The following is a 17,737-nucleotide window of genomic DNA, read 5'->3' on the forward strand; positions in this document are numbered from 1 at the left end:
TGCTACAATCAGCATTATATAATCCAAGGATCAAAAGTAGCAATCTTCTACATTCTCTAATTGTGTAGTTTTTTGGAAATTAAGCAGATGCTTAACAACAATTGAACTATTGAGAGTGTAAAGATCTACTATTGGGGTCAATTTGGTTACCTAAATTAAATTGCTCTGTATTGTGACAGTAATCATTGCTATAGAGTGTGTGTTCAGTAACAGTGTTAAATAGCTCTATAGTGTGACAGTAATCATTGCTATAGTGTGTGTTCAGTAACAGTGTTAAATAGCTCTATAGTGTGACAGTAATCATTGCTATAGTGTGTGTTCAGTAACAGTGTTAAATAGCTCTATAGTGTGACAGTAATCATTGCTATAGTGTGTGTTCAGTAACAGTGTTAAATAGCTCTATAGTGTGACAGTAATCATTGCTATAGTGTGTGTTCAGTAACAGTGTTAAATAGCTCTATAGTGTGACAGTAATCATTGCTATAGTGTGTTCAGTAACAGTGTTAAATAGCTCTATAGTGTGACAGTAATAATTGCTATAGTGTTTGTTCAGTAACAGAGGTCTCCCGGTCTCTCCAGCTTTTTGTTAAACACAGTCCCATAGTCACAGTACCTCCCATTCACTCCCACTCAGTCCCATTCACTCCCATTCACTTTTATTCACTCCCATTCAGTCACATAGTAACAGTACATCCCATTCAGTCCCATTCACTCCCATAGTATCAGTCCCATAGTAACAATACCTCCCATTCACTCCCATCCACTCCCATGCACTCCCATAGTATCAGTCCCATAGTAACAGTACCTCCCTTTCACTCCCATTCAGTCCCATAGTATCAGTAACTCCCATTATCTTGCAACACAGCAGCCAAGTATATGCAGAACACGTATACACGCATTTGACATAACACAAACAACAAGACAATTTACATACATAAAGACATGAAGACAAGAGCAATATCCACCGCTTTGATTATCCTGTGGCTACTACAACTCCTGATTAAACCCTTTTCTATTTATTAAAGAGCTGGAGAGACAGGAATATTCCTGTTACTGAACACACACTATAGCAATTATTACTGTCACAATAACTTTGTACTTTTGCTACTGATGTTTGTGTGCAACATTTGAGCTGGTGTCAAGTCACCTTAATTCAAGTGATAGATTATATACAGGGGCATGCCATATGGTCTACCTGCACAGCCTTTGTGATTACTGGTAGATCACGATGTACCTTTTGGGCACCCCTGCAATACAGGATTCCTGTCCAGAATTGTTTTTTATTAAATATAGAGGGTTTAAGTGTAGGGTTTGTCATGTTGGTGTTCTCTATAACTTTTCGTCCTGGGCATGACGTTAAACTGTCCAGTGTAACTCCAAGTTACATGGGGTGGGTATGGTTTGAGAGTTTGTGATGCTCAGTTCTTTTTTTGCGTCTCGGTTCCTCAGGTGGAAGCTGCATATTTGGGTTTTTGATGGGTTGGGTTTCAAGTGGCTGGTCGTTTGTTTAGATATTGAAAAGGAGGGGGGCGAGCGCGCTACCTTGTGGGAGGCCGTTCTTTTCGGCTTTCCATTTACTCCTCTGGTCATTTAACTGAACATAGAAGCGCCTGTTGTTGAGGAGGCTTTTCCTGACCATTGTGCGGTGTTGGACAGTGTCGTAGGCAGCAGAGAGATCTCTGAATGCTGCTCCAGTTATTTGTTTCCCCTCAAACCCATCCTCAATGTGTTGGGTGAGGTTGAGCTCTGTCCAGCACAGGAGCGGCTGGGACGGAAACCAGCTTGGTCTTTAGTCAGCTTGGTATCTATGAGTGGCAACAAGGCGTTGGAGTAGCAGCTTCTCATATAGCCTTGTAGGTGATGCAGAGGGAAATGGGTCGGTAGCTCTTTGTGGATAATGGGTCTATGCCAGGTTTAGGGATTGCAACCACGTTGGCCTTTTCCCAGACAGAAGGGATGGTTTTCTGTGCTATGCATGTGTTCAGCATCCCCACAAGCCAGGTCTTTGCTTTGGGTCCCAGGTGCTGTAACATTTCTGCCAGTAGGTCATCAATCCCTGCTGCTTTTCCGGGTTTCAACTTTCCCATTGCAGTTTCAAGTTCTTCTAGGTCGAAGGGTTTGGTTTGAGGGCTGGCTGATTGTGGTTGGTCTGATATCACTGTGCGATGGTATTCTCCTGTGGGTCGGTGGCGGTCTTGGTCACAACTGGTGGCCAACAGTTGTAACCAACACCGCCACCGACCCACATAGAATACCATCGCACAGTGGTATCAGACCAACCACAATCAGCCAGCCCTCAAACCAAACCCTTCGACTTAGAAGAACGTGAAACTGCAATGGGAAAGTTGAAACCCGGAAAAGCAGCAGGGATTGATGGCATACTGGCAGAAATGATACAGCACCTGGGACCTATCGCAAGGACCTGGCTTGTGGGGATGCTGAACACATGCATAGCACAGAAAACCATCCCTTCTGTTTGGAAAAAGGCTGGAGTAGTTGCAATCCCTAAACCTGGCAAAGACCCATTATCCCTGAAGAGCTACCGACCCATTTCCCTCCTCTGCATCACCTACAAGCTCTATGAGAGGCACTACAATTTCTGAACAGACTATATTTACATCAATATGTCTGGGTCCCCACCTACTCACTCAGGGTTGACGTGTCACACCTGCAGTGATGGGAGGGGCACCAAAATGTGGTATTTTGATTGTTTAATGGGGGCACTCCCTTAGTATAAAAGTGTATGTTTTGTGTACACATGACCTGATGAAGATCAAATGGATCGAAACGCTGTCAGTATTTCAACAAAGAACGTCTTTCTTATACCTGTGGTGTGCGGGCTCCATCCAATACCTACACCAGTTGTGATGCAACAGAGTTTGCTGTGACCGTTGTGAATTATGGGTGGTGTGGTTTTTGCCAAGACGGTGGATTGTGGCCCATGCCTTCCTGCTGTTATTTGACATGTTGGTGTTCTCTATATCTTTTCGTCCTGGGCATGACGTTAAACTGTTCCGTTCGAGAGGACCAGCGACCCTCGAATGTAAACGGCCACGAAAGGAAATTATGTGTGTGTGAGGTGTTCTCTATAGGTTGGGTTTCAGGTGGTTGTATTGTAGTAGCTTGACATTTCTTGGAGGGCACTTTCAAGGACAGACTCAATCTTCTGGAAGTCTGCTTGTTGGGTCGTAATGCAGAGGTTGTCGGCGTAGATGAAACGCTGGCATTAGGCATTGGGTAGTGGCTGGTCGTTTGTGTAGATATTGAAAAGGAGGGGGGCGAGCACGCTACCTTGTTGGAGGCCGTTCTTTTGGGCTTTCCATTTACTCCTCTGGTCATTTAACTGGACATAGAAGCGCCTGTTGTTGAGGAGGCTTTTCCTGACCATTGTGCGGTGTTGGACAGTGTCGTAGGCAGCAGAGAGATCTCTGAATGCTGCTCCAGTTATTTGTTTCCCCTCAAACCCATCCTCAATGTGTTGGGTGAGGTTGAGCTCTGTCCAGCACAGGAGCGGCTGGGACGGAAACCAGCTTGGTCTTTAGTCAGCTTGGTATCTATGAGTGGCAACAAGGCGTTGGAGTAGCAGCTTCTCATATAGCCTTGTAGGTGATGCAGAGGGAAATGGGTCGGTAGCTCTTTGTGGATAATGGGTCTTTGCCAGGTTTAGGGATTGCAACCACTTTGGCCTTTTCCCAGACAGAAGGGATGGTTTTCTGTGCTATGCATGTGTTCAGCATCCCCACAAGCCAGGTCTTTGCGTTGGGTCCCAGGTGCTGTAACATTTCTGCCAGTAGGTCATCAATCCCTGCTGCTTTTCCGGGTTTCAACTTTCCCATTGCAGTTTCAAGTTCTTCTAGGTCGAAGGGTTTGGTTTGAGGGCTGGCTGATTGTGGTTGGTCTGATACCACTGTGCGATGGTATTCTCCTGTGGGTCGGTGGCGGTCTTGGTCACAACTGGTGGCCAACAGTTGTAACCAACACCGCCACCGACCCACATAGAATACCATCGCACAGTGGTATCAGACCAACCACAATCAGCCAGCCCTCAAACCAAACCCTTCGACTTAGAAGAACGTGAAACTGCAATGGGAAAGTTGAAACCCGGAAAAGCAGCAGGGATTGATGGCATACTGGCAGAAATGATACAGCACCTGGGACCTATCGCAAGGACCTGGCTTGTGGGGATGCTGAACACATGCATAGCACAGAAAACCATCCCTTCTGTTTGGAAAAAGGCTGGAGTAGTTGCAATCCCTAAACCTGGCAAAGACCCATTATCCCCGAAGAGCTACCGACCCATTTCCCTCCTCTGCATCACCTACAAGCTCTATGAGAGGCACTACAATTTCTGAACAGACTATATTTACATCAATATGTCTGGGTCCCCACCTACTCACTCAGGGTTGACGTGTCACACCTGCAGTGATGGGAGGGGCACCAAAATGTGGTATTTTGATTGTTTAATGGGGGCACTCCCTTAGTATAAAAGTGTATGTTTTGTGTACACATGACCTGATGAAGATCAAATGGATCGAAACGCTGTCAGTATTTAAACAAAGAACGTCTTTCTTATACCTGTGGTGTGCGGGCTCCATCCAATACCTACACCAGTTGTGATGCAACAGAGTTTGCTGTGACCGTTGTGAATTATGGGTGGTGTGGTTTTTGCCAAGACGGTGGATTGTGGCCCATGCCTTCCTGCTGTTATTTGACATGTTGGTGTTCTCTATATCTTTTCGTCCTGGGCATGACGTTAAACTGTTCCGTTCGAGAGGACCAGCGACCCTCGAATGTAAACGGCCACGAAAGGAAATTATGTGTGTGTGAGGTGTTCTCTATAGGTTGGGTTTCAGGTGGTTGTATTGTAGTAGCTTGACATTTCTTGGAGGGCACTTTCAAGGACAGACTCAATCTTCTGGAAGTCTGCTTGTTGGGTCGTAATGCAGAGGTTGTCGGCGTAGATGAAACGCTGGCATTAGGCATTGGGTAGTGGCTGGTTGTTTGTGTAGATATTGAAAAGGAGGGGGGCGAGCACGCTACCTTGTTGGAGGCCGTTCTTTTGGGCTTTCTATTTACTCCTCTGGTCATTTAACTGGACATAGAAGCGCCTGTTGTTGAGGAGGCTTTTCCTGACCATTGTGCGGTGTTGGACAGTGTCGTAGGCAGCAGAGAGATCTCTGAATGCTGCTCCAGTTATTTGTTTCCCCTCAAACCCATCCTCAATGTGTTGGGTGAGGTTGAGCTCTGTCCAGCACAGGAGCGGCTGGGACGGAAACCAGCTTGGTCTTTAGTCAGCTTGGTATCTATGAGTGGCAACAAGGCGTTGGAGTAGCAGCTTCTCATATAGCCTTGTAGGTGATGCAGAGGGAAATGGGTCGGTAGCTCTTTGTGGATAATGGGTCTTTGCCAGGTTTAGGGATTGCAACCACTTTGGCCTTTTCCCAGACAGAAGGGATGGTTTTCTGTGCTATGCATGTGTTCAGCATCCCCACAAGCCAGGTCTTTGCGTTGGGTCCCAGGTGCTGTAACATTTCTGCCAGTAGGTCATCAATCCCTGCTGCTTTTCCGGGTTTCAACTTTCCCATTGCAGTTTCAAGTTCTTCTAGGTCGAAGGGTTTGGTTTGAGGGCTGGCTGATTGTGGTTGGTCTGATACCACTGTGCGATGGTATTCTCCTGTGGGTCGTGGCGGTGTTGGTTACGACTGTTGGCCACCAGTTGTGATGCAACAGAGTTCGCTGTGACCGTTGTGAATTATGGGTGGCTCCCTGAGGTCCTTGATCGCCATTGGGTCCAACAGTGGTCATTGAAGCGTGCACACACATGCACACATGCACCTACACACACAGGGGCACATGCGTATGCACACCTGGACCTTTAAATGAACAACAACACAAAAACTAAGGCACTGGTGTCGGACTTCTGGTTTACCGGAACGGGGTTCAACTCCCTGCAGTGCCCTGCTCAATGTGTTGTATTTCATTCATTGGTCCATGGTCTCAGGTCATTGAGCGGCGCGCTATAGTGTGCGATTCTTCATCATTGTTGAGGATTTTTTAAAGGTGAAAATCAAGGAAAAGCAAAAGGCTATAGTCCATGGTCACGGACCGCATACTGGTCAAGGTCATTTATACTGGTGAAGATCATTTACTAGTCTTCTAAAGGTCATTTATACTGGTGAAGATCATTTACTAGTCTTCTAAAGGTCATTTATACTGGTCAAGGTCAATTACTAGTCTCATGAAGGTAATTTATACTGGTCAGTCATATACTGGTCACGGTCATTTCTACTGGTGAAGGTCATTTATACTGGTCAAGGTCATTTGTACTTGTCAAGGTCATTTATACTGGTCAAGGTCATTTACTAGTCTTATTGAAGGTAATTTATACTGCTCAAGGTCATTGATATTGGTCAAGGTCATTAAGTGGCACGCTATAGTGCGCGATTCTTCATCATTGTTGAGGATTTGAAAAAAGGTTAAATTGCAGAAAAGCGAAAGGCTAAAGTCCATGGTCACGGAGGGCATACTATAGTATGTTGTTTTTCTTTTTTTTGGTGGTGTGCAGGCTCCATCCAATAACTACACCAGTTGTGATGCAATAGAGTTTGCTGTGACCGTTGTGAATTATGGGTGGTGTGGTCTTTGCCAAGACGGTGGATTGTGGCCCATGCCTTCCTGCTGTTATTTGTCATGTTGGTGTTCTCTATATCTTTTCGTCCTGGGCATGACGTTAAACTGTTCCGTTCGAGAGGACCGGCGACCCTCGAATGTAAACAGGTGTTGGGACAGGGTCAGGTGTTGTCTTGATGCATCCTATGATGATGCCACAGGTGTCATTTAGGGCTGTGTCGACCAATTTGGTGTGACGGGATAGGCTTGTAGGTGATGCAGAGGAGGGAAATGGGTCGGTAGCTCTTTGGGGATAATGGGTCTTTGCCAGGTTTAGGGATTGCAACCACTTTGGCCTTTTTCCAGACAGAAGGGATGGTTTTCTGTGCTATGCATGTGTTCAGCATCCCCACAAGCCAGGTCTTTCCGTTAGGTCCCAGGTGCTGTATCATTTCTGCTAGTAGGTCATCAATCCCTGCTGCTTTTCCGGGTTTCAACTTTCCCATTGCAGTTTCACGTTCTTCTAGGTCGAAGGGTTTGGTTTGAAGGCTGGCTGATTGTGGTTGGTCTGATACCACTGTGCGATGGTATTCTCCTGTGGGTTGGTGGCGGTCTTGGTCACAACTGGTGGCCAACAGTTGTAACCAACACCGCCACCGACCCACATAGAATACCATCGCACAGTGGTATCAGACCAACCACAATCAGCCAGCCCTCAAACCAAACCCTTCGACTTAGAAGAACGTGAAACTGCAATGGGAAAGTTGAAACCCGGAAAAGCAGCAGGGATTGATGGCATACTGGCAGAAATGATACAGCACCTGGGACCTATCGCAAGGACCTGGCTTGTGGGGATGCTGAACACATGCATAGCACAGAAAACCATCCCTTCTGTTTGGAAAAAGGCTGGAGTAGTTGCAATCCCTAAACCTGGCAAAGACCCATTATCCCCGAAGAGCTACCGACCCATTTCCCTCCTCTGCATCACGTCTTTCTTATACCTGTGGTGTGCGGGCTCCATCCAATACCTACACCAGTTGTGATGCAACAGAGTTTGCTGTGACCGTTGTGAATTATGGGTGGTGTGGTCTTTGCCAAGACGGTGGATTGTGGCCCATGCCTTCCTGCTGTTATTTGTCATTATGGTGTTCTCTATATCTTTTCGTCCTGGGCATGACGTTAAACTGTTCCGTTCGAGAGGACCGGCGACCCTCGAATGTAAACGGCCACGAAAGGAAACTGTGTGTGTGAGGTGTTCTCTATCATTTCATTCCAGACTTCACTGTCTATCTCCTGTGTTTTCCATTCATCTTGAGCGTTACACAGTCGTCTGATGTGCGGGGGGAGGTGCCGGCTAGCGCATAAAGGCACGGACGGGACAGGTGTTGTCTTGACCCATCCCGTGATGATGCGACTGGTGTCATTTAGGGCTGTGTCGACCAATTTGGTGTGACGTGATCGGCTCCAGCTTGAGCAGGCATGCTCTGCTGTAGAGAAAGACAGGGCCATGGCAGTTGCACGGATTGTTTGTGGGTCTGCGCCCCACTTGGGAGTTCACTAGTTTTCACAGGATGTTATTGTGGGTGTTGACCGTGGCTTTTGTGTTCTCCAGGTGTTTTTTTGAAGAAGAGTGTCCTGTCCAGTGTAACTCCAAGATACATGGGGTGGGTATGGTTGGAGAGTTTGTGACCATCCCAAGTGACGCTCAGTTCTTTTCTCGCGTCTCGGTTCCTCAGGTGGAAGCTGCATAGTTGGGTTTGTGTGTCTTTCTTTTTCTGTCTTTCTTTCTTAGGACGGAGATCAAGGTAGACGCCATAGGAAGGCTCAACACTAGCCGATGCCCCTAGAGATCCATCCCAAAGCTTCCCTCAGGGAGCACAGCAAGCCAGCTAGCCAGCAAGCCTGCCCAGTCAGCCAACGCAGCCAGTCAGCTCCGCCAGTCAGCCAGTGTAGAAAGTCAGGCTGCCAATTCAGAGCATATCAGCCCTTGCAGTCAGCCATTGCAGCCATACCAGCCTTGCTCAGTCAGCTCAGCCAGGCCTCTCTTGAGGCCTGGCTCTCTGTCTGCCTGGCCCGGTCTGCCCTGCCCTGCCTTGCAGCAACAGAACCAGCCTTTCTGGAAAGCCAGCCAGCTCAGAATGCGAGCTGAGCAAGCCAGTGCAGCAGCAAGCCCAGACTAGGTTACCGCAGCCTTACTGTGCAGCCACAGCCACTCAGTCTAGACCAGCAGGAGCTGGCCAGGCTCCAACCCTTGCAGCGCAGCCTTAGGCCGGACAGTCCCCCTGCCTGCACTTTGTTGCCTTCCTGGCCTGTCTGCCTGCCTAGGCGCCTCGGTCTTCCTGTCTGTCTGCCTTGGCCTGCCAGTCTGAAACTGGTTTAGACTAACTGCGTGCTTGCCAGCTGCGCTGGCTTGCTGAGCTCGTATTCTGAGCTGGCTGGCTTGCCAGCAAGGCTGGTTCTGTTGCTGCAAGGCAGGGCGGGGCAGACCGGGCCAGGCAGACAGAGAGCCAGGCCTCGAGAGAGGCCTGGCTGAGCTGACTGAGCAAGGCTGGTATGGCTACAATGGTTGACTGCAAGGGCTGATGTGCGCTGGCTTGGCAGCCTGACTTTCTACACTGGCTGACTGGCGGAGCTGGCTGGCTGCGTTGGCTGACTGGGCGGGCTTGCTGGCTAGCTGGCTTGCTGGACTCCCTGAGGGAAGCTTTGGGATGGATCTCTAGGGTCATCGGCTTGTGTTGAGCCTTCCAACGGCGTCTACCTTGATCTTCGTCCTAAGAAAGAAAGACAGAAAAAGAAACACACACACAAACTCAACTATGCAGCTTCCACATGAGGAAGGCAGGCAGGCACGCAGGCAGGCACAAGCTGCCTGCGTGCTTGCTTCGCCCTCCAGTTGCTGCTCCAGTTATTTGTTTTCCCTCAAACCCATCCTCAATGTGTTGGGTGAGGTTGAGCTCTGTCCAACACAGGACGGGACGGAAACCAGCTTGGTCTTTAGTCAGCTTGGTGTCTATGAGTGGTATGAGGCGTTGGGAGTAGCAGCCTCTCTTGTAGGTGATGCAGAGGAGGGAAATGGGTCGGTAGCTCTTTGAGGATGATGGGTCTTTGCCAGGTTTGGGGATTGCAACCACTTTGGCTTTTCTCCAGACAGAAGGGATGGTTTTCTGTGCCATGCATGTGTTCAGCATCCCCACGAGCCAGGTCTTTGCGTTAGGTTCCAGGTGCTGTATAATTTCTGCCAGTATGTCATCAATCCCTGCTGCTTTTCCGGGTTTCAACTTTCCCATTGCAGTTTCGAGTTCTTCTAGGTCGAAGGGTTTGGTTTGAGGGCTGGCTGATTGTGGTTGGTCTGATACCACTTTGCGATGGTATTCTCCTATGGGTCGGCGGCGGTGTTGGTTACGACTGTTGGCCACCAGTTGTGATGCAACAGAGTTCGCTGTGACCGTTGTGAATTATGGGTGGCTCCCTGAGGTCCTTGATCGCCATTGGGTCCAACAGTGGTCATTGAAGCGTGCGCACACATGCACCTACACACGCACAGGCGCACATGCGTATGCACACCTGGACATTTAAATGAACAACAACACAAAAACTAAGGCACTGGTGTCGGACTTCTGGTTTACCGGAACGGGGTTCAACTCCCTGCAGTGCCCTGCTCAATGTGTTGTATTTCATTCATTGGTCCATGGTCTCAGAGGTCATTGAGCGGCGCGCTATAGTGCGCGATTCTTCATCATTGTTGAGGATTTAAAAAAAATCAAGGAAAAGCAAAAGGCTATAGTCCATGGTCACGGACCGCATACTGGTCAAGGTCATTTATACTGGTGAAGATCATTTACTAGTCTTATGAAGGTCATTTATACTGGTCAAGGTCATTTACTAGTCTCATGAAGGTAATTTATACTGGTCAGTCATATACTGGTCACGGTCATTTATACTGGTCAAGGTCATTTGTACTTGTCAAGGTCATTTATACTGGTCAAGGTAATTTACTAGTCTTATTGAAGGTCATTTATACTGCTCAAGGTTATTGATCAATATCAATGACCTTGATGACCCCAAGGTCATTAAGTGGCATGCTATAGTGCGCGATTCTTCATCATTGTTCACGATTTGAAAAAAGGTTAAATCGCGGAAAAGCGAAAGGCTATAGTCCATAGTCTCGGAGGGCATACAAAAATGTGTGGTGCTATACAGGCTGTTCTGGAAAATTTGGGACAGAGGTTCATCGTTGGCATCCAGGGAGTGTGTGTGCAAAATTTGGCATCGACCGGGTTAATGGTGCTGGAGATTAGCTGTTAACAAACTGACGGACACACACACACACACTCACTCAGAGTGCAAAACATACTCTATCCCCATGGCTTTGGCCTGGTGCCATACCGTTATTAATTAATGCCTACAATGTCAATTGTGAAATTACTTTACCGTTGCAATGCAAAATTTACTTTTCAACGAATGGACCTCGTAAAACAAAACAAAAACCAAGGCACTGGTTGTGGTACTTCTGGTTTACCGGAATGGGGTTCAACTCCCTGCAGTGCTCTGCTCAATTTGTTGTATTTACATGGTTCATTTTTATTTTCTGCTCATTGTGTTGCCTTTTCATAGATGATAACCCCCAGGTTCTTTAATGTGTTTGCACTCCCTACAGTTAGGTTACCAAGTCTATTTATTTATTATTTCTGTTCACTAGAACTAGAACCAATTACCAAAGTAGGCTTTCTAATGACACAACTCGCCTTTGTTTTTATGTGTAGCAAAAACGTTCTTTTTATTTACGCCAAAGAGTAGAGGCTGGTCTGCATTCATGCGAGCGGGGAAGTTTAGAGTAACATAGCTCTAAATGAAACGCATTAGAGCTATGGACCAGAGCTAGTAGTCATAGCACTTCATGGTATATGCATAGTTTATATAGTTTCATTATAGATATATTAAACAGAGAGGACTGGAGTCAATTGGGTTATATTATGTTTAACACTAATTTGAAGCTGTCAAAATCTGACAGACTTCTGGCGGCCATGGCCACGCCCACCTTTTGGTAACGCCCACTTTCGGCCAAGCCCACAAAAAGGACCCCCCCATGTCATTTGCCAGGCAGGCTCCACTCTCAGACAGATATTTAGCTCCGTCTTATGAGCTAATTTAGAACTTCCTGTCTGAGAGCTAGCTAATTTAAGACATCCGGTTACCTTCAGAATAAAATAAGGTTATTTAATTTGTTAATTAAATAATTGTCAATGCCCCAAGGCACAGCACTTTTTTGAGCGTTGACCTCAGTAGAAGGTCTGCTGCCGTGAATTTTACACCTCTCCTGATGGATAATAAAAAATGGAATCCATCTTAAAATAATGATAGCTTCAAAGGAGGACTGTATAATAACTATAAATGCTATAAATCATGATAATAGCTTCATTAGCAGAAGGCTAGAAGCTATGAGCGCTCCGGAGCAGAGCCAAACTGCGCCGGAAGACTCAGAGTACTTTTAGGAGGTAATCCCATTACAATACTTATAAATACTTAACTTTAGCTTTTACCAAAATACTTTAAGTAAATAGCCACTATGAACACAAACTAAGGATTACCCAATAACCAAAATGTTACCTGAATGCACCCCAAGGAGAGAAGTCCAGTTCAGAGCGAGGTTTTTAGTCGTTTTATATTATCGTTACAGAGAGAACAGAACGAGGATTCACATACAGCATAATAATTAACAATCAAAATGACCAGACCCCGTGGGGTCGGGTCGGTGGTTAGTTTCTCTCTACCGCCTCCCAAAATGGGAGCCAGTATAAATACTCTTCAATACAAAATGGAGAATGGTACAAAATCGACGTGGCAACACGAGGAGTAACGTACTCAAAGTATGGAAAAATATTGGAATGGAAAAATACAAAACACAGAGGTTGTTCTCGGCCTCAAAGGATAAATTTGTCGGGGAAGGGGGTGCCGGCCCGGTTGCCATGGCACCCGGCTGATAAGATACCCAGCAAGGTCAAATACATGCTCTAGACAGAGACAGTGCAAGAATAATTCTTACTTACTAAACGCCAAAAGACAGCGTGAAGTCACAGATTAAAAGGGTCAAAAGGTCAAAGGAGATGATCAATCACCCATAAAATATAAAGAAAAGATAGAAATTATCTATCATCTCCCACTTAGCGGAGAGTGGGGTGTGGTACAGGACATCTCCCCGAACGCGTGGGTATACTGCATCTACAAGTAGTAGGCCTACAAGATAAATTGAAACCATTGACACCTACTTCGATGGTTCAGTTGTCATCTATGCCGGGGAATTTAGCAGCTCTCATTCAAGCGTTTTTTCAAAATCCAGGTCACACATTTGATTGCAAAACAATCTGTGGTGTCACTCAACAACTAGTGAATAGCATCTTACTTGGCCTTAGGAATGCACAATGACCCATTAGATTTTATACACAAACTAGTAGTTTGGTTGAGTATGTGTGGTGTCCACACAGTTGTTCAAGCAAAACATACAGACATCTGTACATTCTGTGCCTGGACAGTTGAAAGCAATTAACAGAACAATAACGGAGGACAATTTGGAAGAAGATGATGATGATGTGGTTTTATGCAATGAAAGTCTAAATGACAATATGTGTGAAGCTATACCATTACCAATTCTAACATTTCTACAACAGACATCTGCTATCAAAAAATGTCACACACTGCTTGAAGAAGCAGCAGCGCAGGACTCAACATTTAGACGGAAACTTGAGAAATTCAATCTAGCCAACACATCAGTGTCATTAGTGTCTCAGAAATGTTCTAGGACAGAAGTATGCACCATATTAAACAGCTTTGTAGAATACACACTTCGGTCTCCTTTCCTTGGAGATGACCTGCTTTGCCTGAAAAGTCTTAGTCTGTATAGTTGTACTCAATGTGGTGACAAGGCCTTACCATCTACAAAGAACATGTCACAATTCATAGTGCAGCCACTTGACGTGTCACAAAAAGGCATCTTAGACACTATTGCACAAATATTACCTGCTCAATCTGAACAATGTGAAACATGTCAGCAGGAAAAGAGCTTATCAACATATGAAGTAATTAACAGCCCACAGACCTTACTTCTCCTGTTAAGAGCTGGCACAACAATTCCAAAAACGTTCAATTTATCCTGTCTGTACCACCAAAATGAGTATGCTTTGACCAGTATGTGTGTATTTTTCGACAGGCCACCATATGCGTCATTGTACATCCTTAAAGATCATAAATGGCATATCTGGACAAATGAATCGAATGACACAGCAGGCTATACCTTTGAGCTGATGCAAAGAACATCCGCTCGACAGCACACAAAGACAGTAGTCACAAGTAGTTTCTATGTCGTGTCATACGAGAAAATAAACAGTCGAGAAATAATCAAGTTTCGTCAGGACAAACAAATGCATAAATGCACAGACAGATGCAATCAACGCACACAAGTGACACCCATTCCAAAGCTAGAGGTAACTCCTTGACCTGACTTAGCTTGCGTAGAGAAAGTGATTTCATGTCAATGCCCCAAGGCACAGCACTTTTTTGAGCGTTGACCCCAGTAGAAGGTCTGCTGCTGTGAATTTTACACCTCTCTCGCTTAGCGGAGAGTGGGGTGTGGTAGAGGACATCTCCCCGAACACGTGGGTATGTCCAGATAGTTGCCTCGCGGAGGCCTCTTTGTCCAGTGTCCATTCTGGGTCCGGAAACGGTACTTTTTGTCAGCATTGACCCCAGTAGAAGGTCTGCTGCTGTGAATTTTACACCTCTCCCGCTTAGCGGAGAGTGTGGTGTGGTAGAGGACATCTCCCCGAACGCGTGGGTATGTCCAGATAGTTGCCTCGCGGAGGCCTCTTTGTCCAGTGTCCATTCTGGGTCCGGAAACGGTACTTTTTTCAGCGTTGACCACAGTAGAAGGTCTGCTGCTGTGAATTTTACACCTCTCCCGCTTAGCGGAGAGTGGGGTGTGGTACAGGACATCTCCCCGAACGCGTGGGTATGTCCAGATAGTTGCCTCGCGGAGCCATCTTTTGTCCAGTGTCCATTCTGGGTCCGGAAACGGTACTTTTTGTCAGCCTTGACCCCAGTAGAAGGTCTGCTGCTGTGAATTTTACACCTCTCCCGCTTAGCGGAGAGTGGGGTGTGGTAGAGGACATCTCCCCGAACGTGTGGCTATGTCCAGATAGTTGCCTCGCGGAGGCCTCTTTGTCCAGTGTCCATTCTGGGTCCGGAAACGGTACTTTTTGTCAGCATTGACCCCAGTAGAAGGTCTGCTGCTGTGAATTTTACACCTCTCCCGCTTAGCGGAGAGTGTGGTGTGGTAGAGGACATCTCCCCGAACGTGTGGGTATGTCCAGATAGTTGCCTCGCGGAGGCCTCTTTGTCCAGTGTCCATTCTGGGTCCGGAAACGGTACTTTTTTCAGCGTTGACCACAGTAGAAGGTCTGCTGCTGTGAATTTTACACCTCTCCCGCTTAGCGGAGAGTGGGGTGTGGTACAGGACATCTCCCCGAACGCGTGGGTATGTCCAGATAGTTGCCTCGCGGAGCCGTCTTTTGTCCAGGGTCCATTCTGGGTCCGGAAACGGTACTTTTTGTCAGCCTTGACCCCAGTAGAAGGTCTGCTGCTGTGAATTTTACACCTCTCCCGCTTAGCGGAGAGTGTGGTGTGGTAGAGGACATCTCCCCGAACGTGTGGGTATGTCCAGATAGTTGCCTCGCGGAGGCCTCTTTGTCCAGTGTCCATTCTGGGTCCGGAAACGGTACTTTTTGTCAGAATTGACCCCAGTAGAAGGTCTGCTGCTGTGAATTTTACACCTCTCCCGCTTAGCGGAGAGTGTGGTGTGGTAGAGGACATCTCCCCGAACGTGTGGGTATGTCCAGATAGTTGCCTCGCGGAGGCCTCTTTGTCCAGTGTCCATTCTGGGTCCGGAAACGGTACTTTTTTCAGCGTTGACCACAGTAGAAGGTCTGCTGCTGTGAATTTTACACCTCTCCCGCTTAGCGGAGAGTGGGGTGTGGTACAGGACATCTCCCCGAACGCGTGGGTATGTCCAGATAGTTGCCTCGCGGAGCCGTCTTTTGTCCAGTGTCCATTCTGGGTCCGGAAACGGTACTTTTTGTCAGCCTTGGCCCTTGACCCCAGTAGAAGGTCTGCTGCTGTGAATTTTACACCTCTCCCGCTTAGCGGAGAGTGGGGTGTGGTATAGGACATCTCCCCGAACGCGTGGGTATGTCCAGATAGTTGCCTTGCGGAGCCGTCTTTTGTCCAGTGTCCACTTTATAAAGTCCATGCACTCCAGTGAATAGCATTTATCCATTTAGATAACTTTATTATTATTATTATAAGGATTTAATTACTTATTCTTACACAGAAACATAATGTGTGTCTTATAGCATCATATAGCATCATTTAAATGCTTAATTTGTAGTTTTAATGTGCAAATTAAACTTTTTTTCAATACTCTAGAGGGTACTCTTATTTTGAAGAGATCGTCCACCGGAAGTCTTAAATTAGCTCACTAGATTAGCTCACTAGACGCTGCCCAGAGAGACACCCTCCAGTCCTCCCTCCCTAGACTGGCTTCCCAGAGCACTGAGGGGTCCCTCATGCCATTTCACATCAGAAATGTAGGCTAGTACATTGGATGTGTTATGCTAACGGAGCAAGATGTTCCACAAATTTCTTGGCCCATGTCATTGACAGTAAAATACAGTAAGTATACGTTCTCAATAACATGCAAAAATGAAAAGGGCCATGGATCTTTGATGCAAAAGGGCAGGTGCTCAAGCACCTATGTAATGAAATGTAATTTATCTGCATATGCATATTGATAACCATGACATGATGATTGTCCACTACTGTATCAGAGGGACTGACTGTATACAATATGAGATGAGATGCATACGTGTTCCTGCCATAGAGTTATATATCTAACTCTATGGTTCCTGCTCATTCTGGTTTCCATAATCTACTAGGGACGTCATATATAGATCCACTGTATACTGTGTGTGTAATAAACTCTAGAATGTATATGTGACTGTCTGTCACATACATAATAAAAATCTAAACGTTTTTGTGAAAAAATATTGTTTAAAGAAATCTGCCTAACGTTGATGATGTCACTGGTGGACGGGACACAGACTGAGTAGAAAACAATGATGCCATTTTATCATGATTATTAGAATAGATGATTAGATTAGAATGAACAGGAAAAACCCTAATAATCAATATAAACAATGGAACATCTAAACTGTAGTTACACGTTTCAGCCTGTAGAGGGAACTGAAACCATACTCTATGTACAGCCTATAAAGACACATTAATCAGAAAGATGGGTTCCTCTCCGTTAGGCTATAATAAACAGCCAAACTTCAACACCTGTTGACTGTTGTAGATAGATATTTTATTTTATTATGTTTTATTATTTCATATTTTGTGATCACATCTTATAACGATGTTAAAAATATCTTGTCTGTATGTGCCGCCCTGTCAAACCATATAGCCTACTGTTTTCTGTATGTAACGTTTTCATGTTTACTGAGGTTACTGTCAGCCTGTCAGCCACTGCAGATTGCCACTTATACCAATGGAAAATATGAACACCCCAAATGGCCTTTAAGAGGAAAATCAACAAGAAGGAAAACAAATGGCCTTAAGACACAAGGACGGAAACAAGTGGCCTTAAAGATGGAAGGAGAATAACCTCTCACCACAGTGATAAAGAGACAAAAACTGGATTGAGCAAGTTTAATCAAGGACTCAACGTGACTGAAGTCAAAAACAGACTTCAGACCAACTATATGACACCTCTCTATGTTATGATATTTCCACCTATTGACAATTGACATTCGACAACTGTGGACTGATATGTTGGACATTTTCTTGGTATAAAATGGATGTGATGTGGTTCAGAGTTGCATCTTGAAACTTTGTGGACATATATCTCTCTTCTCAACCCGGTCTCACCCAAAGACGGCGAAATACCACGGATTGGCGCACTGCATATGACACTAGATCATTCCTCGACAATCCGTGTAGGCCTATATGTAGGCTACTTTATATCTCTTTGCCACTAGCGCTCTCTGAAACTGAACTTGAGATAAAGGTAACTTGGAAGATA

The sequence above is a fragment of the Protomyctophum parallelum genome (genome assembly GCF_964188405.1).
Source record: "Protomyctophum parallelum genome assembly, chromosome: 19".
Lineage (NCBI taxonomy): Eukaryota > Metazoa > Chordata > Actinopteri > Myctophiformes > Myctophidae > Protomyctophum > Protomyctophum parallelum.